Raw genomic sequence first — 18,772 nt, forward strand, 5'->3', positions numbered from 1 at the left:
TCCATGAAAAAAAAATAAATATTGTGTTATAGTGTTCAAAAATGATGATGTTTTTCCTTATTCAAGAGCAACATAGGGACATATCTATTAATTTTAATACAGATCAGAAATGGAGGCAGCACAAAGCAGACATTTCAATGAGATTAAAGGTCTGAGTTAAACTGACAAGAGACAAGAAAAACAGTTTAAAATGACACTGAATATTCCTATATACCAATGTAAAATTTAAAAAATATACCCACACAACAATTCTTCATTTCTTGCTTTTGTAATCTAACAAAAACTGCTTGCATTATATAAACAATATTCTTGTTTATGGAGGATTACAAAAATCCTTTAAAAATGTGGCAAATATAAAAAAAGACCTTTTATTAGAGTGCAGACAGCTGCTAGATATTATTTGCAGTGTGTTTATCAAACTGGTAACCCACATATATTTGCTATCTATTAGGAGAACACTCTTGCAGCTTATCTTTAGAAAAACTATCAAATATATCTCTGTCTCAGCACATAGCTTGTCCTGTGTCAAGATAATTATCTCGGGCGTCCGTTCCTGCAAACTGGTGAATATTTGATGCAAGTTGATGCAGATTTGAATGAAACTTGACAATATTCATGGAAAACAGAAAATATTTTCCTCTTAACAATACATTAATAATAGGTGGGAGAATAATTTCCTATTGCTAATTGTGACACAGCAGAACACACCAGTACTATATTGTTAATACTGAAGCCTATGGTCTATACACAACAGAATAAGTCAGAGCAATATCTGCAGATCAAATCAGAGTAACCATTCCCAGATGACTGTTTTGCTTCTCTTCTGAGATTGTTGCTGGAGGTCAAAATCCTAAAGCAATTACAGCAAAAAGAGTACAAACCAAAAAAAGCTCTTTTATAGTAGGTGGAAAGAAAAGCTAATAATAATTTAAAAAAATAATAAAAATTAAAAGAGAACAAGCCAGAACCCACCAAAATTACCTGTCTCCGTTGCATTATGGCAAATGCTCAAAGTTGTAGCTTGTCAATATTTCCCTTCTGCAGTGTGCTGTGCAGTACCAATAACACCACTTCAAAGTCTGTTCTAACTGAGATTTCTGTAAAAGGCAAATGAACATTAGATTCTTCAGTTCTGATAAGCTATCTAATTCTCAGTTTGACCATTACACATAAGCCATCACCCCCTTTCCATCCCCCTGCCCCTCACTCCTTGTTTGTCAGACCAAGATTTTAACTTATTTTCTTCCCTTTAAACCAGCTTACCCAGAATGAGCAACAGAATATTATAAATGAGTATAAAAACAGACCAGTATATTCTTGAAATTCCCATATTAATATATCAGAAAACTCTAAAGCAAAACTTCTCAACAGGTGGTATGGGTAAGCGAAATCTTACAGCATGTTTTTGCAATAAGAAAGCAGGGAAAATGCTTGAAGGTGTACCATATCTTGCCTTTTTCAAAAAAGGTCAGCATTCAAAAATTTGGGAACAGTTCTGATGATAATCATGGTTCAGCGCTTATAAAGTAATATTTTCTTATCTGCTAAAGCTTGTTATGTTTTAGACAGATAAAATCTCATTTTCTAAGAACCTTAGACAACTAGTTTCAATTTTAAATTCAGAGTGTTAATTTTCAGTCACTATGAACAAATTCCTTCCAAGGAGACCACATCACATCTAAGCTATTTGTGTAGAATTAACATACCAGTCTGATGTTTAATACCTTCCAGAGGGAAACAGAAAATAGGGGACATGGAAAGGTCTCCAAAGAGATTGTTTTCCAAGTCATCCAATATAATAATCAGGGTGGAAGAGTTTTGCTATACCCTTGAAATCGTTCAAATATCATGCCTCCATTCAGCCATACACATTACCCTTCCTAGGGTAATAATTTGAATAATGGAAAAATCGCAATGTCATAGAAGCAAATGCAGAGCTGGAGCATATTCAGACGCAGAAACTGACATTTGGCTAGAAAATAAGCAGTACTGAAACTCAGTAAGACATGCCAGCAATGATTGTCAAGACCTGTAGGGAGGAATCCTTTATGCAATTAGAAACAAATAGTCCCCATATATTCTGCATATCTCAGCAAGACATGCTGGTCAGAAGCAAGTTCCAAAATGTCTTTGATCAGACAGTGACGTTACAAGGATTCACACTATTAAAATAATAATTAAAAAAAAAAGCAGCTGGTTCAAATTGCTCTTCATGATCAGAAGGGGAAAAGGGGTTAGGGAGAAAGGGAAAGGAAAATGAGGTAAACCGGAGCACAATCAAATGACTTATTGGTCCAGTAGTTGTCTCCCAGTGAAAAATTACACTGTTGCTAGACCCCTAGTTACCATATAGCTTAAAAAAACCACATATTGAATAATCATTAACAAATTTTCACTATCTCAATATACTAGTCAAATCAATGATTGATTCTCCCTTCCCCAAACTGAACATACTCTGTGACAGTAAGCTTTTTTGCTGACTCACTTCTGCTGCTCTTAATGCATGCACTGAGGAAATGCAGCTAATCTCTGGATCTAGCCATCCTGTGATCCTCCAGGAGCTGTTGCTTGGAGGTGGTGTGTTCGCAAGTTGCACTGAAAATGCTTTTTCCTCCTCTCTTGTGTCCAAAGATCCTTACGGCCAAAGATACACGGTGGGAATGGAAGAGAAGTTCATCACCTGACAAAGACAATAAGAATACTCCCAAACTGACCATATCTTTTAAGAAGTTTAGAGACAAGTATAGGAAACTTGGAAGGAGGGATAATAACTATGGTAACTTTCATGAAAAAAAACCCAAAACAAACCATAAGGTGCCCTAATTTTCTATCTTCTACTTATCTTCTGCTTTATGAATCACGATTTTTGATCAAAGATTAGAATAATTAGTGATCAATCACTATTAAAACCAAATCACTGCTCATAAGAGCACTGGGTAAAGAATGCAAAAAATATTCTGATTTTCACTTATCTTTCTATCCAAAAGTATTTTAATTTAAGGACTCTTTGGATTTTTTTTTAAATCCAATATTTTACTTTTAAGTTGCATTCCATAGTTTTGAACTCTCCTCAGATGAATTGTATCAGTGTGGTACATATACCGTTAGTATATTATGTGTAAGCTTATTGTATATGTAGTGTTAATGTTGCATGTATATTATTCTAATATGTCACTTGCCAAGGGACAGCTCTGGTGCAGGTACATCTGCAAGGGAGCACAGGTTCATGGCAAAAAAAGGACTTTTTTCCCTGGAGCCAGGTAAAGGCAAGGAGAGCGCAGGCAACCCGCGAGAGCTGGCGGCTCACATGAGAGTTGCTGACGAGATGGGGACAGGGTCAGCAGTAATGGCCCCCACCCCTACTCCCACAGAAGGCATCCCTAGGGAGTGCAGCAGCCAGGAGAGCTGCGAACAGAGGGGGCAAACAGAGTGTGGTGTGTCAGACAGAGAGTGGTGCGGCAGTTTACGCAGCAGTTCACACGGCAGAAGGGCATGCAGTAGGGCGTGCAGAAGGGCACGCAGAAGGGCACTGAAGGGCTCTACCAGCTTGGCCAGGGAGCCATGGTATTGACCCAGTGGAAAGCCTTGGCCTCCCCAAGCTCTGCACCCAGCAGGACTGAGGTGGCCTCCCAGATGGAGCTCTCCTGGCAGCACGCTGCCACCCAGGTGTCAGGCTGCAGGCTGTGCCCTACCCGTATGACAGTATCAGATGGCAACTGTGAGCATGCCTGTGGGAGGTGTGCGCAGGTAGAGGAATTTCTCCACCTAGTTATGGAGCTCCAGGAGGAGGTAAGTACGTTGAGAACCACTGGGGAGTGCAAGACGGAGATAGACTGCCAGAACCGCAACCTACCTTCCCTGAACCAGGCCCAACAGGCAGAAAGGCCACGTGATACAGAGGATTCTCTGTCCTCTCTCTGCCTAGCCGAACAACGTAACTTAAAGGATAGGGGGCTATGGGAACTTGTTCCTGCCCGGACAAGCAGGCACATCTCTCCAGTAACTCCCCCACCTTTCCAGGTACCCTTAAAAAATAGGTATGAGGCTCTGCAAGAGGAACCCAATCATGACAAGGAAGATGACTCAGTGTCCACGGAGGTGTTGCCAAGGTTAAGTCAAAGTACACGCTGCATCAAAACATCTTCAGTTAAGAAAAAAAGACAGGTTATTGTTGTAGGTGACTCCATCCTGAAGGGAGCAGAAGGCCCAATATGCAGACCAGACCCACTTCTCAGGGAAGTCTGCTGCCTCCCTGGATCTTGGGTTAAAGATATAAAAAGAAAACTTCCCTCCCTGGTAAACCCTTCAGATTACTATCCACCACTAATTTTTCAGACAGGCAGTGATGAACTGATAACAGGAAACCCAAAGGCGATCAAGAGAGATTTCTGGGCCTTCAGATGTCCGGTTAAGGGGTAGTGTTCTCTGTCATTCCAGTTGCAGGGAAGGATGAGGGAAGCAACAAGAAGAGCCAGCAGATCAATACCTGTCTCCAAGCCTGGTGTCAGTGGCAGGATTTTGGTTTTTTTTGATCAGGGGCTGGTTTACATGGCACCAGGTCTGCTGGGAATGCATGGGGTACACCTGTCTCAAAGGGGGAAGAGGATCTTGGAACAGGAGTTGGCAGTGCTCATTGAACGGGCTTTAAACTAGATTTGAAGCGGGAAAGGGATGAAACCAGGCTCTTTAGAGATAAGCCTGGGGGGTGGTGCACCAATATCTGTGAGACGGGATGCTAGTGAGGTCCCTCGGTCTGCTGTCTCAGTGAAGGCAGGGGATGGAGATTCATGCAGCAGCAGAGACGCGAGGGTCATTGATGGGTTAGAAACTGTGGCTTTGCCTGGGAATAGACAGGTGGGAGAGTTAAGGCTTCTCCCAGCAAAAAGGTGGCAGGACCAGTAGCCCAACTGAAGTGCTTCTACAATAATGCATGCAGCATGGGCAACAAACAGGAGGAGTTGGAAGCCATGGTGCAGCAGGAAAGCTATGATATAATTGCCATCATGGAAACTTGGTGGGATGACTCGCACAACTGGAGTGCTGCATTAGGTGGCTACAAACTCTTCAAAAGGGCTAGGTAAGGAAGGAGAGGAGATGGGGTGGCTCTGTATGTTAGGGAGTGTTATGAATGTCAAGAACTTAGTGATGGTGATAATAGAGTTGAGTGTTTATGGGTAAGAATCAGGGGGAGGGCCAACAAAGCAGATATCATGGTGGGAGTCTGTTATAGACAGCCCAACCAGGATGTAGAGGTAGAAGAAATATTCTACAGGCATCTGTGAGAAATCTCAAGATCACTATCCCTTGTCCTCATGAGAGACTTCAGCCTACCAGATATCAGCTGGGAATACAATACAGCTGAGAGGCAGCAGTCTGTGAGGTTCCTGGAGTATGTTGCAGGTAACTTCCTGACACAGCTGGTGAAGGAGCTGATTAGGGAAGGAGCCCTGGACCTGTTGTTTGTAAACAGAGGAGGATTGCTGGGGATGTGACGGTTGGAGGCCATTTGGGCATAGTGATCATGAAATGATAGAGTGGGGCCAGCCGGACTGCCACCATGGACTTCCAGAGGGCAGACTTTGGTCTTTTCAGGAGCCTGTTTGACAGAGTCCCTTGGGAGGCAGTCCTAAAGGCCAAAGGTGTCCAGGAAGGCTGGACATTTTTCAAGAAGGAAGTCTTAAAGACGCAGGAGTAGACTGTCCCCATGTGCCGAAAAAGACCGTCCTGGCTGAACAGAGAGATATGGTTACAACTCAGGGAAAAAAGGAGTATTTATGACCTTTGGAAGAAGGGGCAGGCCACTCAGGAACACTACAGATGTTGTGAGGCTATGTAGGGAGAAAATTAGAATGGCCAAAGTCCAACTAGAACTTAACCTGGCTTTGGATGTTAAGAACAATAAAAAATGTTTCTATAAACACATTAGTAACAAAAGGAGGACTAAGGAGAATCTCCATCCTTTATTAGTTGGGGGCAGTAACACGGTGACAAAGAATGAGGAGAAGGCTGAGGTACTGTCGTGGTTTAGCCTCAGAAGGTAACAAAGAACCACGCTGCTGCTCTCTCAACCCCCCCACCACAGTGGGGAGAATCATAAGAAAAAGGTAAAACTCGTGGGTTGAGACAAAGGCAATTTAACAGAACAGCAAAGGGAACAAGAAAACAACAATAACACAGAGAGAGGAACGTACAAACACGATTATAGTACCACCGCTCACCGCTCACTGACAGAACCCCACATGCCCCAGCCTGCTCCCAAGTGGCGACTTCCTGCCCCCTCCCCCAGCCATCTCCCAGCTACAGACTGGGCATAGCTCACATGGGATAGAATACCTGTGTCCCTGCCAGAGCCTGGGGAAAATTAATCCTAGCCTGGCCAGAACCAGGACAGGTACTTAATGCCTTCTTTGCCTCAGTCTTTAGCAGTAGAATCGGTTGTTCCCTAAGTATCCAGACCCCTGAGCTAGTAGATTGGGGCGGGGAGCAGAATGAGGCCTCTGTAATGCAAAGGGAAGTGATGAGGGACCTGCTCCAGCACCTAGACATACACAAGTCTATGGCGCTGGATGGGATCCACCTGAGAGTACTGATGGAGCTGGCAGAAGTGCTCACCGAGCTGCTTTCCATCATTTATCAGCAGTCCTGGCAAACTGGGGAGGTCCCAGTTGACTGGTGTCTAGGAAATGTGACACCCATCCACAAGAAGGGCCGGAAGGAGGATCCCAGGAACTACAGGCCGGTCAGTCTGACCTTGGTGCCTGTGAAGGTTATGGAACAGATCATCCTGAGTGCCATTATGTGGCACATGAGAGACAACCAGGCCACGTCAGCATGGGTTCATGAAAGGCAGGTGCTGCTTGACAAACCTGATCTCCTTCTATGACAAAGTGGCCCACTTGTTGGATAAGGGAATGGTTGTGGATGTTGTTTACCTGGACTTCAGTAAGGCCTTTGATATGTTTTCCCACAGCATCCTCCTGGAGAAACTGTCTGCTCATGGATTGGATGGGAGTACTCTTCACGGAGTTAAAAACTGACTGGAAGGCCAGGCCCAGGGAGTGGTGGTGAATGGAGTTAAACCCAGTTGTTGGCCAGTCACAAATGGTGTTCCCCAGAGCTTGGTGTTTGGGCCAGTTCTCTTTAATATCTTTATCAATGATCTGGACAAGGAGCTTGAGTGCACCCTCAGTAAGTTTGCAGACAACACCGAGTTGGGTGGGAGTGTTGACCTGCTTGAGGGTAGAAAGGCTTTGCGGAGGGATCTGGACAGGCTGCAACACGGCCAAGTGCAGGGTCCTGCATTTGGGTCACAACAACCCCATGCAGCGATACAAGCTTGGGGAAGAGTCGCTGGAGATCTGCCTGGCAGAAAAGGACCTGGGGACCTGGGGGTGTTGGTCAACAGCAGGCTGAATGTGAGCCAGCAGTGTGCCCAGGTGGCCAAGAAGGCCAACAGCATCCTGGCGTGTATCAGGAGCAGTGTGGTGAGTAGGACTAGGGAAGTGATTTGTCCCCTGTACTCAGCACTGGTGGGGCCCCACCTCGAGTACTGTGTCCAGTTTTGGGCCCCTCACTACAAGAAAGACACTGAGGTGCCGGAGCACGTCCAGAGAAGGGTGATAAAACTGGTGAGGGGTTTGGAGAATAAGTCTGATGAGGAGCAGCTGAGGGAGCTGGGGTTGTTTAGCCTGGAGAAAAGGAGGCTGAGGGGAGACCTTATCACTTTCTACAACTAACTGAAAGGAGGTTGTAGAGAGGTGGGGGTCAATCTCTTCCCCAAAGTAACAGGCCATAGAACAAGAGGAAATGGCCTCAAGTTGTGCCAGGGGAGGTTTAGATTGGATATTACGAAAAATTTTACACTGAAAGGGTTTTTAAGCATTGGAACAAGCTGCCCAGGGAAGTGGTTGAGTTGCCATCCCTGGAGATATTTAAAAGATGGGTAGACATAGTGCTTAGAGATATGCTTTAGTGGTGTTTTTTGTCAGAGTTAGGTTGATGGTTGGACTAGATGATCTGAAAGGTGCCTTCCAACCTAGGCAGTTCTCTGATTCAATGATTCTATGTACAATATTATTCATTCATCTCTTTTAATCAGAGGAAGTTAAGGCTGCACCACTTTGTGTTATTTTATTTAAAAAGTAAATTATAACAATTAAGTATATCTCCTTTAGTCCAGGTTTACTACCCATCCCAGTTAACTGATCACTTGGTAGCTGAGTGGACTACTTAAAAAAACGATGTCATTAAAGAAATTAAGCCACAAGAGAAAAAATATTGTCTTTGTTCATACATGCAACTTCATTTGAGATTGCTGGAAGTTACCTGGAAATAACCAAAGGTAACCTTCAACCCATCTGTCTCTCATATCATCCTCTTCCAGCATATTAAAATTTATGAAATTCATTCACTGTTTCACTCGGATTAGGTCTATAAATATCATAAATACCAGAAAGTTACTTTACTTCATAGTATCTATCTGATAAACTCACAGCTACATGAAGATTCCTGGATGCTTTCTGAAAAGCTGGTGAGTTATTATGTGCAAAGCAAATTATTTGAATGATCAATTAATCAGCATTGCATAGTGGTACAACAGACATTGAATTTGTCACCTGAAGTTCCAGAAAAAGGTAGTTATCTTTCTGACCAAAAAAATTACAGGTACAGAACAACAAAACATAGTTCCAGCTCAGAGGCTGCAAAGAAGGAAGGGAAAGACATAGTACTACAACTTGTACACCCGTAAAATACCCAGAACAAAATTGCTTCTATGGAAAAAATTAATTACTGCATATTTTCTTGAAAATTACTTTTCTTTTAATTACCAATAGTAAATCCATTCTCAGTTTTTATGAAGATGTGATGTATTTTGTATTATGAAACCCAGCTCTCATTTCTGGAGTTTTTTCTAAAGTCTCATATCAGTCATACTGCATTTAATAATTTTTCCTTCTGTGCCCTGATTGATATTTTCTTTGTACACTGAACTCCGCATAACACATCATTACTAATAAACAGGCCAGAACCTGGAACCTAAGAAATCTGTAGCATTCAACACAACAGAAGGATATGATACATATCACACTGTCATAATATTTGTTAAACTTGTGTCATGGTTTGGGCTGGGCCGGACACTAAAATGAGTGACAGATGCTTTCTAACTTCTTCCCTAAGTGAGAGAAGAATGAGAGAAAAAGACAATTATGACTTTAAAGAATCTCAACTATTTTAATGAAATATTAACAATGAAATAATAATAAGATAAATATAATATTAATAAGAAAATACTGAAAATAATACAATATGTATATAAAACCTTTTTGAGTTTCCAGGATGACGGTCACATCACTGGCAGGCACTGGGAAAGTCACAGACTGGACTCAGCAAAGGATGGGAACTGTATTCCAGATCTGGATTGCGGAACACATGGATTGGGATCAAAAGCAGACGAACAGAGAGAGTCCTCTTTGGACACCTGCCATTGGGCTGACCCTTTGATCCCTCAGCTTTTACACTGAGCATGATGCAGATGGGATGGAATGCCCTGTTGGTCAGTTTTGGGTCACCTGTCCTGTCTGTCCCTCCCCACAGGTGCAACCCCTCTATGCTTTTCTGCTCCCAGGCCTCCAATGGGGCATATAACAAAGTCAGCTGACCTTGGTTGTTACAGCAGTAAGTACAAACAAAAGCCTCTCCGCATACCATTCCTTGGTATAAATGATAAACTTCAAGTCTTATCAGTCTCCAAGTGGACTACAGTCTTAAAAATGCGCTGTTAATTTCAGAGAGTTAGAAGAAGCTTAACTGAAAAGTGAAAATACCGAACAGAAAATTGGTTCCATTTTACCTCAAACCAGGACAAAAGGGCTCTATAAAAAGCCAGTAGAGTCTTTTCATTTCCCTGAAAACCCTAATGTCAGGTAATGACCCTGAGAACCTGTGACAAAACACATCTTCATCAGCCTTTAAGAACAAGTCAAATACAAACGCATATTCCCAAAAACCTGCTCAGCAGTATTCCCCGGTCACATACAGCAGATGGAGTACTGTTTGGCAGTCATTTTTGGTGTCTGGCAATCATTTCAGGTGTCAAACACATGCTGTAGTGCAAGAATGTCAGGCCATTAGGTTCCAAGCTATTTAAAGTTGTTTTTTTTTCTTGCTTCCATCTATTGGCATCAGTTTTCTCTTTCCTTTCTACTAGTCCAAACCAAAATAATCTCTATCACATTTTCTTTCTCCTTTTTTCAGTGTTATTGTGCTCAGAGAATATACAATGCCAAAATACCAACAAGTACCTAATTTTTCAGTGAATGGTAAAATAGAGGTTTCAATGCTTTTAACTTCATCCATCATAAATACAACTAATTGCTATTTACTTATTTTTAAAGTTTCCATTTTCTCCAAAGAACACTGATAAAGTAGCATTTTCAACAAGTCTTCCTTACACACAAACAGCAATACTGACCATAGAAAATATTATTATCTTACAATAATGAAAGCCTTTGCCCCACTGTGCTTTAGCTTACCAGAATCAATCATTGCTTTATTTTGATCACTGTCTTTATAAATACAAAATACATGCAACTATTGACCCTGGACAGCAAAAAATAAAAAAATGACTCTGAGAAGCAATGCAAATGACCCTATAATTTAGAAATCTTTAAAAAGATCAGAAGAAAGCACATTTAATAAGTGAGGTTGTTGAATCGCTAGAGAGTTGGGTAGCTGAATGGTTTCCAGCCTTCATTTAACATGGATGAAGCTAGACACAATGTTGAAACTTTAACAATCCCAACTAACATAATGAGAAACAAGATTGTCTCATGTTATATTCATGTTATTCTGTTTAATGAAAAAACTCATACATTAGGAAAGGATCTGCAAGACTGGTACTACGCACTCTCAAGGCTTCTTGAATAGGCTGCAGCTAAAGGAACAATTGCACGCACAAACACACCCCAAATAGGGCTTCTTTTTTCATTATTTATTTTTCCAAAGGTTTGTGTGTAAATGCATCACATACTGAAAAAAATCAAAAAGTATAAAAATAGAACCTTAAGTTGTTCATAAGGTATAAATGGTTTAAAAAATAAGAAGAAATTTCTGGATGTTCTTCTGAAGTAAGTATCTCAACAATAGTTTCTATCAACCATCTGCTGTTCCATATAATATTAAATATTTTAAACCAAATCTATTTGTCAAATACCATTTAAGGAATTTGACCCAAGAGTTCCAGATACTCAATACATTCTAAAGTTGTTACCAATAAAATGAATAAGATTCAGTTAAAGGTATATCAAATATGTTAGACACTCCTTCTGCAATCAGAACAAGAAAAAGTTGTATTTCTTCTGAAGTAGTTTGTCTTCCTTCTCCAGGGTCATGCATAAGATTTTTCTACAACTGTTTTGGTAATAACAGTCTTTATAGTCCTTGCAAAACTAAATAATTTTGTGCATTTATTGTTCTTCTGAAGTGCCTGTTGCTCGTGAAAATCAAAGGTAATTTCCACTTGTAATGAAATTCACTATTAAAGTACATTATATGTCATTCATGTTTCAAGGTAAGAGCCAATGTCCAAGTTCCAGCACTGTCTTATGTAGACTTTCTTAATCCTCCTTCTGTGGCTTCAGATACCATGCAGTTTGAGACAAGACCCTGACAAACAGAAGTACACTATTAATGTTTCCTGTTATGGCAACTTCTACGAGCTTTTATTCTTAAAACAACAACAAAAAACACAAACCCCAATTAATTTAAGAGCATTTTCAGCACCTGCTGAAGGTGACATTCTATTTTGAGGTAACATTGGTGGAATTCAGTTGCCTGAATAGTAATACCCAAGTGCCTGTTTAGACACCCTAACATAATTGAGCGTATTAGACTGACAAGAACTATACTTTCAAGAAGAAATATCTTTCTTTCTTCAGGATAACCTACCTGGCCTTCAGTTATTCCAGAATGGTGCAAGCTGTTTGTCCTATCTGTCAGCTGCATTCAGATGTCTCAGAAGTTTGTCACTAGAAATCCAATATCTCAGTGAAATATATATTTTTTTAAATCTTCATGAAAATGTATTTTTTTAAAAGTCTTTGAAACAGATAAAAAGGAACCTTGAACAATTTGAAATATTACCTAGCCAAATATCAGACCTCAACTGAAATGCATTTAATGAAAAAAAAGTTGGAGAGTATTAAATGGACAAAGATTTCACATTTTCTTTGCCCACAATTCATTGCAGTTTTGATTATATATTAGCACCAGAAATAAGAAAGGAGAAAGTAAAACTTTAGGCAGTACAATTCCAGTTGTTCAAAACTGAGAAATTTTGTTCTTGCTATTCTACAGCATTCTCTCTGAGCCAAAGGCTTTCTGAGGAATTCATGATATTGCTTCTTCCAAGCTGTACACCTGAAAATAGAATTTTCTGTTGGTATTTCAACGCTTCACACACTTTCACACACTTCATTTACCTCACTCCCATACTTCCACCTGTATATTTTTTCACCTTTCCCACTGTTTTCATGCACGTAGAAGAGCTGCTGTGAGAATCCTGAATAAGTAAGCCTAATAAGGATGAAAAAAAGTCCCTTTATGGCACTGAGCGGGATGCAATAAAAGATTACAACATGTAAAACCAAAGTAAAGACTGGAGAAAAGCTGATGACATGGATTGGAAAAATGTATATTTAAGACTGACAGAGATTAGGACAGCTTTATCTTTACTGCAGCTTTATTAACTTCACTGAGGTTACATCAGAGACTCAGCTATTGTAACACAAAGAATTCGCATTTATTGCTTTTTAAAGATTTGGGTTTTTTTAAAGTGTCATTTTTTAGCCTACTGTGACTGTTAGCCCTGAAAGATGAATCCTTATGGGAATCTACCAGTGATCCATCTGCACAACACTGCTTCAGCATGAATCATCCCTAAACAGACAACTCACACTACTGTCTAGAATTTAGTAGTTTCTTTTTCACCTTTGCTGCTATGTTAAAGTAGCTAAATAAATGAAGCAATTTATGTTTTCATAACTTCATGAGAAACTCTTTTGCCTTTTTCTGACTCCCCACAATTAGAGAAAGAAAATATTGATAACAAGTTTATCAAAATTCAATACAATATTCCAGGTACAACTGAAAATGAGCAATGTAAATGAAGCATAAACACAAAACTTTCTGTTCTCTATTCAAGCCTTCTGTTTTGGCTGACAATGAAAAGGAAGCTTCCAACCAGTGGAAACGTGGGATTCTTCCAAATCCTTCTTATAGCAAGTAAAAACAAATATCAACAAGGGCATCAACAACAGACATAAAGGAGTTATTACCCTACTCTACTCAACACTTGTCAGGCCACACCTGGAATACTGTGTTCAGTTTTGGTCCCCACTATACAAAAAAGATGTGAAAAGGCTGGGGAGGGTACAGAGAAGGGCCACAAAGATGATCCAAGGACTGGTAAGCCTGGCACATGAGGAAAGGCTGAGAGAACTGCTCTTGTTCAGCTCTGAGAAAAGAAGGCTTAGGGGTGAACTTATCACCATGTTCTGGTATTTAAAGGGTGGCTACAAAGAAGATGGAGACTCCCTTTTTCCAAGGAGACACATAGAAAAGACAAGGGGTAATGGGTACAAGTTACTCCAGGGGAGATTACAATTGGACACAAGAGGAAATTTTTTCTCAATGAAGACAATCAGCCATTAGAATAATCTCCCCGGGGACGTGGTGGATTCCCCATCACTGGACACTTCTAAGATTCAAGTGGAGAGGGTGCAGGCCCATCCTGTCTAGATCATGCTTTTATCAAGAAAGGTTGGACCAGATGGTTCTTGGAGTCCCTTACAACCTGGTATTCAATGATTCTATGACTCTATGATGCTATGAACTATACCAACACTTCAGAAACAGATCTTGATCATTTAATGGAAAGGTTTTTGAGACATGGTTGCAAGACCAATCCCCATGGTGTGGACACTCCAAATAGTATTGTTTAAAGGCCACTTGAACAGAAAAACAATGATACTTAATCATTGTACAAGAACTAGGGGCACAGAGTCTAGTTGGAGGTCAGTGACGAGTGGTGTTCCCCAGGGGACAGTACTGGGTCCAGTCCTCTTCAATACATTCATCAATGACCTGGATGAGGGGACAGAGTGCACTCTCAGCAAGTTTGCTGATGACACAAAGCTGGGAGGGGAGGCTGACACAGCAGAAGGCCACACAGAGAGACCTGGACAGGCTGGAGATCTGGGCAGAGAGGAACCTTATGAAATTCAACAAGGGCAAGTGTAGGGTGCCGCACCTGGGGAGGAATAACCCCATGCACCAGTACAGGTTGGGGGCTGACCTGCTGGAGAGCACCTTGGTGGAAAGAGACCTGGGAGTCCTGGTGGACAACAGGATGACCATGAGCCAGCAGTGTGCCCTTGTGGCCAAGAAGGCCAACGGCATCCTAGAGTGCATCAAGAAGAGTGTGGCCAGCAGGTCGAGGGAGGTCATCCTCCCCCTCTACTCTGCCTTGGTGAGGCCGCACCTGGAGTACTGTGTCCAGTTCTGGGCTCCCCAGTTCAAGAGGGACAGGGAACTGCTGGAGAGGGTGCAGCAGAGAGCTACCAAGACGATTAGGGGACTGGAGCATCTCTCTTATGAAGAAAGGCTGAGGGATTTGGGTCTCTTCAGTCTGGAAAAAAGACGACTGAGGGGGGATCTTATCAACACTTACAAATACTTAAAGGGTGGGTGTCAGGGGGATGGGGCCAGGCTCTTTGCAGTGGTGCCCAGGGACAGGACAAGAGGTAATGGGCAAACATGAGCATAGGAAGTTCCACCTAAACTTGAGGAGGAACTTCTTTCCTTTGAGGGTGGCAGAGCACTGGAACAGGCTGCCCAGAGAGGTGGTGGAGTCTCCGTCTCTGCAGACATTCAAAGCCCACCTGGATGTGTTCCTGTGCAACCTGCTACAGGTGACCCTGCTCTGGCAGGGGGTTGGACTAGATGATCTCCAGAGGTCCCTTCCAACCCCTACCATTCTGTGATTCTGTGATACTGTGTAACTAGTAAGTACAATATAAACAGAAATTGTCTATACCTTTCTCCTTCTTCCATTTCCTCTTCAAGGAAAGTGTCCTGATTACATATCCACATGATCTTCTAAACATATTATGGTAAAAAATTCTAGGGTATACATCATACATACACAGTGGATCTTTCACAGGTTTGTCCTTTGTACTTCTGTTTGCAGAGAAGAATCTCCATAAATAAATATTTTCTAGAATGAAATTATATTACAAAAATCTTTAGCTCATTTAAATTCAGAACCATACCCTAACACTTCAAGCCTGCAGATGTTTAGTTTTGAAATGAAGCCATTTGCCCATATAGTGTTATCATTTGCATATGTTGTTATGGTTTAGTCATTGTTTAAGTTGATGTCTGACACACATGAATCATTTTTACCCCTCTAACATTTAAACTTTCTTTTTTACTATTTATATGATAATGCCATCATGGCAAGAGCATTCTCTGCTCATGCAATCCTTTCCTTTCGTGGTGCTTTGAGAAGCATAAACATCACTTGCATTTTCCTCTTTTTATGTTAAGATCGAATATCCAGCTGTTACCTTAATTAAGTCTGCCACAGGCAAGGATCTGGCTTTACGTACCTGCAGAGAAAACTTTCATGGTGTGTTAATGACTAGCTATAGATTGAGCAAAGTGACTCAAGAGCTAATGCAAGCAAAAGCTTAGCTCAAATGAGTTCCAGAGCTGTCAATTTCCAATTAGGAGACTTGTTTGTCTCTCATGACAGTGAACCACCACAAATTACATCCTTTAGCACTGTTGGTTAATCTTTTGCCACCTGACAGATGGAAGTAAATCAGTTGACTTATGTTAATCACTTCCAGGAAGTGAGAATTATTTAAATCTTGGCACAGTTTTGCATCTGTGAGGACAGCATTAGAAGACATCACAACAGAAACCCATTATTTATAGATAAGGTGTCATCTGAAGTGCCTGTGTGGGGTGGAATGAGTGGCACAGAATATGGGGAAAATGAAAGGCATTATTCAACCCTTTCTCAAAAGCTCTCCCACTTGAGGAGAAATATTCTAATTGTTCATATCTTGCATATTTTATTTTTTTTACAAAGCTGAATAGAATTTTCATCAAAATCAAGTTGTTATCATGTGTATGTAAATAGTAGAAATGCGAACAGGTCTCCTGAAGAGATGTTGGACAATTTATACCTAGCAAAAGTATCAGTGAGTAATAATTAAATACACCTCTACTAAAAATAAGAAAATAAATTTGGCAATACCAAAAAAATTTGGGATGAATTCTATGTGGAAAAATGGAGAATAAGTTTATTGATTTAAAAAAAAAAAAAGACTAAATAATATTTGAAAACTTGTGAAACATCTATTAAGACCTATGACATGTAGCTCTAAAAAGCCAAGCTGATGGCATGACCTTGGACTAGTGCCTGGTAACACCTGCCAACATAAGAGCAAACTGCATTTCAAAGCATGAGAAGATTGACTCCCAGTTTGCTTTCTGAAATTTTCCCCTTTTAATACAATTGCATAACAATTTGGGGAATAGTTTGGATTTCCATGGTACCTTGTTGTTCTCCTAGTGACTTCCCTTTCCACAGGATTGATGCTGCCATAACTGCAGGCAGTTATTTGATTAATATGGGATTTCAAACACTTTTATTTAGTTCAAAATCACATGTGATGTCATGTAGTTTAGGAAAAGAGATAATAGAATCATTTAAATTCTTTTGCACTTTAATTCAAAATTCAAACTTCCACAGTTCATATCAGGACTTCAAAATTTGGTAAGGAAAAATGCTTCAGGATAGAAAGGAAGCGTTTTTGGGAAATGCCAACAAGGAGTGCATCAGAGACGTATTTTTTATTGTAAAAATAGAAAAAATAGTTCTATAGGCATAGAACACAGTTTGCTATTTAGATTGCAGGCAAGTAAGCAGGTGCCATTTTACCAATGATCATTAATTTGACGTCCTAGTGTTCATGAAGGATGATACAGCCTTAAAGTGCATAGTCCCATTTTATCATTTTCCTACTTACTCATACATTTACTCTCCATTTCCTCTACGGTCTTACAAACAGAGCTCCACTTCACTGAGACTAGAGGATAGAGGTACTCAGGGTCTGGAATAAGATTAAATGGACATTAAAAAAAATTCAAAACCTCTCCTGAACTTTTCTAAGTTGTTTTAATACTCTTATCTTTCTTACTTGTCTCCCTTTGGAGAACATTCTTTTCTGTCCTTCATGGCTCTCAATGCTTTTCATAAGCTTCAGAAATCCTTGTGCGTATAGGTAGCATTATCAGGACTGATAATTAAAAAGAATTGGATATGAAATTATACTAAGAATTCTTAGAGTGCCCCCCACCCTGTATTTTTTTCCTAACAACTTTTACAGTCATCTTCAAAAATAATTCATTTTACTCTGGCTCACAAGTCTAACTTGCTTGTTTTCCTTCTTCTACATAGTGATTTTGTACTGTGTGCTGATTGATCCACTTTCAGAATCCCACCGGGTTAATTATCATTCATGCTTGCAACAGCCAGCACACATTCCACTTGAATGGGCAGAGGGGATTCTGCAGTGCTGTTTAACCAAATGAACAGGCCACAGAAAATCATGGTGCTAAATATCACTTCCCAGGTAATTAACTGTGTCTTCGGTGCTCCCTGTCAACCTTCTTTCACATTTTGTTGATGTTTTCATTGCATGCAGAAAGCTGTGTCTTTAAAATGTAATATATAAAATTTTGTTTTACAGTGTTGCTTACACACACAGAAACACACATATATATAAAAGGCTGTTGTTTTTTTTCCTGGCATATAATATATGTAAGCACTTAAAAATCTCACATTCGGATAAATTAGGGTTAAAAGTGAATAACAAAGTTATGAAATAAACTTTTTTATGACTTTGTTGGCTCTCAATCTGTCAAAAATCTTACTGCTATATGTAAGCATATACAGCTCATTGTATTTCAATCAACACACATACAAAATTATGTATAACACTATTTTTTGAATACGCTAGAGTTGGTCCCCTGAGGTTAAAAAAAAAATTCCTCAAGCTGTAAAGAGTTCATCAAAATTTCCTTCTCTACATTTGAAAAGATTTCATTAGTTAAAAGGTAATATCTTGTATTTTTTTTCCTTCCCATGCATCAGAAGTCCTGTCTGCTCTGCCATATTTTCCAAACCAAGTTGTGTTGAACGATTACAGATATGCATATTATATTTATGTCCTTGAATTACAGCTCTAGTAGTATAGAGAGCTTAGCAGGAAAGATAACACAAAGATCCACCAGTAGTGAGCTTTCAGCTGGGGTCATTATATGGCATTCTGTTGCATTACATTCACCTTATAAAGCTGCTGTTTTAAAACTATGTAAGTATATATCTCAGTGGAATACGTGTTTATTGTGATTCGTGAGTAATTGGGAGAAAAAAAGTAGCTAAACTGAAACACTGGAAGTCTGCCAGACTGAGAACTATAAAATGACTGAAGTGAAATAAATAAATGAAATGAAAACCAAGACTTCACCTTATTAACATGAATAATATTGTTATAAAACATAATACAAGGGTTTTCTGTGTGTTTATTGAAGTAAAACCATCTTGTGTGTTCTATTTTTTCAACTTTATTAGTAAGGCTATTTGAAGATCCAATGGGTATACACACTAATATTTTATGAGTATGAATTTTGAGGTTTT

Source organism: Larus michahellis, chromosome 2 (assembly GCF_964199755.1).
Source record: "Larus michahellis chromosome 2, bLarMic1.1, whole genome shotgun sequence".
In the NCBI taxonomy this organism is placed as follows: domain Eukaryota; kingdom Metazoa; phylum Chordata; class Aves; order Charadriiformes; family Laridae; genus Larus; species Larus michahellis.